The sequence below is a fragment of the Nicotiana attenuata genome, unplaced genomic scaffold, assembly GCF_001879085.1.
Source record: "Nicotiana attenuata strain UT unplaced genomic scaffold, NIATTr2, whole genome shotgun sequence".
In the NCBI taxonomy this organism is placed as follows: Eukaryota; Viridiplantae; Streptophyta; class Magnoliopsida; order Solanales; family Solanaceae; genus Nicotiana; species Nicotiana attenuata.
Window position 1 is genome coordinate 30,582 of NW_017670540.1, and position 6,709 is coordinate 37,290.

Here is a 6,709-nt window from a genome sequence, read left to right on the forward strand (position 1 = left end):
CCTTAGATGTGGGCTAATAAATGTGATTGATACCATAAGTCCATGAAATGGGAGAATCTGCCTAACTTAGTCAAGAGGTGTAAATATAGATCCTTTCCGCGACCTCTCCATAGTCATGTGACCCACACGAAATTCCAAACCTTAGAAATTTAATTCACTTATGAATATTCGTAGAATGTTTTAGGTACGTCTTTCATTTATAATCGTAATTATATATACATTCGCGTGATATAATTATGATCTCAAAATAAATCAAGGTATGCGTTCGCGCGACTTCGGCCAAACAATTTTAAATAATTAAGTGTTATTAATTGTATATACGTCCTCGTGACATGATTTTGACTTTCAAACCAAATGGATTCACACACACGTGATTCGTTTCAAAGATAATCCATAAATAATATAATCAATGTAATTTAAAAGCGGTAAAGGGTAAAATACACATAGGTTCTAAAAAATACGTAATAATCAAAGCAATAATGTGAGGGTAGATTGCAAAGCGACCACGCTAAAACTGCGAAATCCAGGAATGCCTAATACCTTCTCCCGGATTAACGGTATTCCTTACCCGAACTTCTGTGTTTAACAGACTTTAAACAAAGTCATTTACCTTGATTTGAGATTCTAAAATAAACCGGTGACTCGGAACACCGTAATTAAATAATTTCGAGTGACGACTCTTTAAAAAATTAAATAAAATAATCTCATTTCAAATAATGTCATTTTAGATGAAAAAAACTCCTTTCCCCGCATAAAAAGGAAGTGTGACAACAACTACACGAACATCAATTGCTTAGCCTTACGTCGCCCTTCCAAGGAATCTCAGGAAGACGCCGCGCAACAGTACGCACATCCTTCGATTATCACTTGTGTTTGTCTATCATTCAATTTGAATTTAATACTCAATATATAGGTATAGTTAATAATATCCGTGAAAGAAGCATGATTTAGCTAAAACCCCACAAAAATCAGTACAATATCATTCATTTATTTTGGGAATTGTAAAGTGTAATTAATAATTTCAAAGGGCAATCAGCGGGAATCTTGAATCAAATAGTATGGTAGGAAAAATCGAGTTTAACACTGAATTACCAAATTGTAATTAATATTTTCATTTCTGTGTACCTTCTTATTTCAATGACATTTAATACGTGAAATTTAGTTTTTCTCTTCCTCTTTTTTCATTATACTCCTTCCGTCTCATATTAACAATCGTGTTTATTAAAAATAGTTATCACAAATTATTTGTCACTTTAGAAGTTCAAGACAGAATTGATTATTTTTTCCCTTTTTTACCCTTAGTAATAATTGTTCTTGAAGATGGAGATAAGACATAAATAAAATAAATATTCAACAAAGAGAGATTATATCTTATTAAGACATAAATAAGGGTAAAATAGTCCATTCCCTTTCCTAATTAATACTCCCCCATTTCCCTACCCCCCCCCCCCCCCCTCCGTTTCAATTTATGTGAACATATTTCTTTTTTAGTCTATGCCAAAAAGAATGACCCATTTCCTTATTTGGAAACAATTTACTTTTATACAATGATTTATAGCCACACAAAATGTATGTGCTTCATTTTCACTACAAGTTAAAAAGTCTACTCTCTTTTCTTAAATTGGGTTCACATAAATTGAAACTGAGGGAGTATTTCTTAAGGGGCGTGTAAAAGAAAAATACGATACATAATATGAGACGAAAGGAGTAACATAGTTTATTATCGTCTTCTCTGCCTCGGGTCGTGGATACTGAACAAGAATTGTTTTATCAGTGGAGACTTGCAATGCAAGAGCTTGTTAAGACCGAAAAAATCAAGTGTCATACGGAAACTAGTAAAGTAAACCTTGAATAATGATAAATCATCCAACTAAAGAGAAATATACCAAAAGAGACACAAACATTCGTGGTTCGGTCAATTGACCTACATCCACGGCGGAGATGAGCAATCTACTTTGAAAAAGAGAGTATAAAAGTATTGAGAGAACAATCTCACGAAAAGGCAAACAAAAGTGACACACTAACACTTGTCCTGTAAAGTTTCCCCCCTAAACACGACTCTCAAACCCCATATGGCTGCTGAATGAGAAGGAAGGATCCTCAATTTATAGAAGTCCAAACTTTTTCTACAAGAAAAAGGACTACCCAAATATAGGAGAATTATAATTTTCATCTGCAAAAAGAAAAACCCAATTATAATAAATATGTTGTACTTTCTTTCTAGATATATAAAAACCAAATATGAAAAAAAAAAAAAAAAATCAGGACAACACCTTCTAGAGCTAACCACTTAAATGTAACATCGTGGAGCTCATATCAGTTGCCCAGGTTTTTAAAGTTGCGAACTCTTTGGCCATGGTAGGACAGAACATTCAATTTCCAATATTTTCTTACACCTAATTACAGCAAGCATTTATGGAAAGGGGACATGATGAATTCAGCCTAACTAAAAAACTTATATTGTACAAAAATGGCCAAATTTATTAAAACGAGAGATAGTGAGTGGTAAATGGGTTGTTAGAATTGCAGCTCAGTTATTCGATAAAACGCCGCAGCGAACAATATCTTACTTGGGTTGCTGGTGTTATTGATATGTTGGTTCTGAATAATACTTTCAGCTAGGTTTATAGAGAAAGTCTCTGCAAAAGAGGAATCATTTAATTTGATAAAACTTAGAGATAGTTGGTGTTAAATGGGTTGTTAGGATCGCATCCCAGTTCCTTGATAAAAAGTCGGAGCTAACAATATATTTTGGTAATGAAATCTGTGGTTGCAGATGTTATTGATCTGTTGGTTGTGTTCTACTAAATCTGAATCATCATTTTTTCTTATTTCAGCTCGGCTATAGTGATTACTTACATGCTCCCATGTATCTTAATTACCTATAACAGATGCACTTTATTATGATGAGTAAAGTAAATTAGTACGTAGGAACTTAACAACATTATATTTTATTCCTACTGAAGCAGGTTGGACATATTTTACGTCTTTTGGTTCTATTTCCAGGTTTTACAAAAGGCGAAGCTTCCTATATTATAGAAATGCATTGCAGAGGAGGCAAATATGGCGACAAGTTAATTAGATATCCCAAAGAATGTGTTAACATTATAGTTTAGGTAATTCCTTTGTGTCATTTTATATGACTTGTCTAGTCTGGCAACAGATTATCTAGAATAACAAACTATATAGCAACTGTCGTGATGATACTTCAATGTCAAAAATCATGAGCATTTATTTTATTTTATTTTTTTCACCCTGGGATCACTCATCAGAAGGAGGAGAATAACTGTGATCCACTTCCTTCAGATGTTGATACTTATAAAACCAAGCACATGTCACATAGTAACCAAAGTTCAATACCCCGCCTACAACCAATACCCAATACACATTGTCCAGCCTTCCTTTATTTATATTACCTGGTAACCATGTACTTGTCTTTCTAACAACATCAATTAGAGCAGTAGCCAAGTAAAATGCTATACCAACGAGCACCGAAATAATAGCGGTTGCCATATTCTTTAATGTTGTTGGAAACTCTTGGTAGTACAATGCTACTTGTCCAGGATAATGGAATGCCTCTGCAATGCCAACAATCGCTAACTGGGGTACTAACCATAACACTGACATAGGCACAATATTAGAACCTTGATCACTGTTGTTGGATTTTGCTACCTTTAGCCTCTTTGACTCCACTAAGGCCGAGACACTCATCCCCAGAGCATTGAGCACGTGCCCAACCCCAATTCTCTGGAGAGGAGTTAGGGATTTGCTGGTCAACTTCTTCCATGCAGGAAAGAGAAACTTGTCTAACAGAGCAAGGAATATAGCAGTAGAGATCAGGACAAAGACGAGTATGGAACCAGCTGGGATTTGGAAATGGGGTCCTTTGTGACGGTCCATTGCCAAGGCTTGAAGTACTGACAAACTTGCTTGTCCGCCAATTGATGTTCCAAGAAAGAAACTACTTGACCATAGTGGTACTATTCTAATTAAGGATTTAAAATCTTCTACTTCTTGTACTGAACAAAGTCTCCATGGCTTAGCTGTACAGCCATCTGGTTTAGTGTCACCTTCACTTTTTATGGCTGCACGGTTTAAGAACCTGCAGCATCATGAGCAACTTCAATTCTGTATGAAAGTAAGTGCACATGTGCCTGGCATATGCATCAATAGACTAGCTATATGTTGAACCCCTCTCAACCCAAAACCTTAATGCAATTAATGAATGGAGTAGCTCAGGACCATTTAAACCCCTTTAGAAACTCTTAGCTCACCTATGAGGAACAATTGTATTCTCTAATAAGTACAATTTACTTGCCAATAATTCACCACTGAGATAATATAGAAAATACTATGGTTGCAAATAAAGCATAAGCGTTGAAGAGCGCGCGGAGGAGTACGAGTTCTGCTTTTTTTTCTTTCTTTTTTTATGTGTCAATTTTTTCCACACGAACACAAATATAGTCTTAGCTACATGCAGTAAGTTCTGTTGAATCTGCTACGTCTAGTCTAGATCCGGTGGATGTCCCAAGCTCTAAGTGAAGACACAGTAAACACCAAAGAGAGTAAGTGAGATAGAGCGAAATGTTACAAAATTACCTGCAGATTTTCGAGGGCGCAACAGAGTGACACTCCCATCCATGGTAGAAATACTCACCAGTCGATGGGATTGGCACTTTTCTTTTCCTAATACTTGCAACCACAACGCGAGCCAAACTGGTGAACGGACTACCTCCTGGCTTAGAGTTTGTGTAAAATCTGCTTCCCATTAGGAAAATGACTAAAGCAAGAACGTTGGTAGCTACACAAATGAAGAATCCCACTTTCCAACTCACATTATCTTCAACGTAGACTATAGCTGTTGATGCTACTACAGAAGCAGCATACCAAAAGAAGAAGAACCAGTTGAAGAAAATCCCCTGATCCTTTGGCTTATCTAGTTGGTCAGCTCCCATCGTTGAAAGGGTTGATCGGGTACCACCACTCCCCAAAGTTGCTAGAATTATGGCTGCATATAGTACTACATATTGAACTCTTGGTTTAGGTAGGGCCACATGAGGTTGAATCAACTTCACAGGGTTTAGGCCTCAAAGAATCAAGTGTCGCTGTTAAAGCTAGAAATATTGTGCCCTGCAAATAGAAACAATAATAGAAATCTTAGGAATGGGTAAAATGGTAAAACGTTCATTAATATATGTATTTTCAGTTATTTATACACCCTTCAAGACCCTGTTTGACTTAACTGATTAAAATTAGCGGATAAGCATAAAGTGCAGTACTAAAAAAACTTAAATACATGGGAAAAGAAAACATAGCATAAATGGAATGGAGAGGGAGTTTGAAGTTTTGTTGTGGGAAGAGCGTTTTGAGGATTAAAAAAGAGTACTAGAGATAAAATAATAAATATTCTAGTTCAATCAAAAGTGCTTATAAGATGAAAATTTATAAGTTAGAAGTTGACAACTTATATATTTTGGATGATTTGCCTCATAATAAGCACTGGAGTAATAAACATTTTTTGTCTTAATTTACCAAACGTACAAATCAACAAAAAAAGTAATGATTGGACAAGCAATAAGCTTACCCAAATTGTAGTAACTTCTTCTATGTTCTCGTTTTTTTCTTCATTTAAATATCTAATTCTAATTGGAGTAGTAAGGTTGAAAAAGATGCAGTTATCACACCCGTTATAATGTAGATTATAATGCATCAATCAACTTAACCAGGTCAAACAACAAAATGGTACTCCCTCCGTTCTAATTTATGTGAACATGTTTGACTGGGCACGAAGTTTAAGAAAAAATGAAGACTTCTAGAATTTGAGGTCCTAAACAAGTCAAAAAGGGGCACAGAGTATTTGTGTGGTTATAAAAGCTTCTCATTAAGGGTAGAATTGTAAGTTTAAGCTAAATTGTTACCAAATTTAGAAAGAATCATTCTTTTTGGAACGGACTAAATAGGAAATAGATTCAGTGGAACAGAAGGAGTAGTAGCTACCGACAAAATAGTGGTACATACCAATAATGAGATGATGGATGAAATCCAAATGGTAGAGAAGCAACCAAGAAATGAGTCGGCAATAATAGCAGCAACGACAGGAATCAAACTTCCAGCGCCATTAACCAGATTTGATATCTGAGCAGCATTGATGCTCTCCACTTCAAATTCCTCTATCAGATATACTATAAGGTTGCTTTGCCAACCCGTAAATGTTAGGGTCAAGCCTACTGAGGTCGCTGTTTTTATCATGGAATTCAAAAGTCAAGTTGAATATCATATTAGGCAGACAACTTACTATAACATGTTAAATCTTTATATTACACCATTCACATAGATGGATCACTCCGATCCATCAAATGAAATAAAAATACGTTTAATTGTAATTCAGCCATTTGAGTAATGGCTCCCTCACTGATGAACAAAACAGAATAAGTGAGGAAGAAAAAAGTAATGACTCAATTAAAAGGCTAAAGATGTACGATCTGTCTGGATTTGCTTTTGGAAGACTTACAATCCAAGTTGACCAGTCTTTATCATCTTCCTTCGGTATGTTGCAGTAATCTTTGAGTATGTGAGGAATCAGCTATATTTTTGCATTATCTAGCAAAACTCGGGCAAAATCCAACACCTATACTGAAGTGTTCTTTTAGAATGTCAGTGCTAAGTTGTATTGACGTCTAGAGGTACAAAACTAGATGAACATATCTTT

The 6,709-nt window shown here is 35.4% G+C and overlaps 1 pseudogene; it reads right to left on the reverse strand.

Annotated features, from left to right (window-relative positions):
- Window positions 1-3,208: 3,208 nt before the first annotated feature.
- Window positions 3,209-6,249, reverse strand: LOC109240713 (annotated as a pseudogene).
- Window positions 6,250-6,709: the final 460 nt, after the last annotated feature.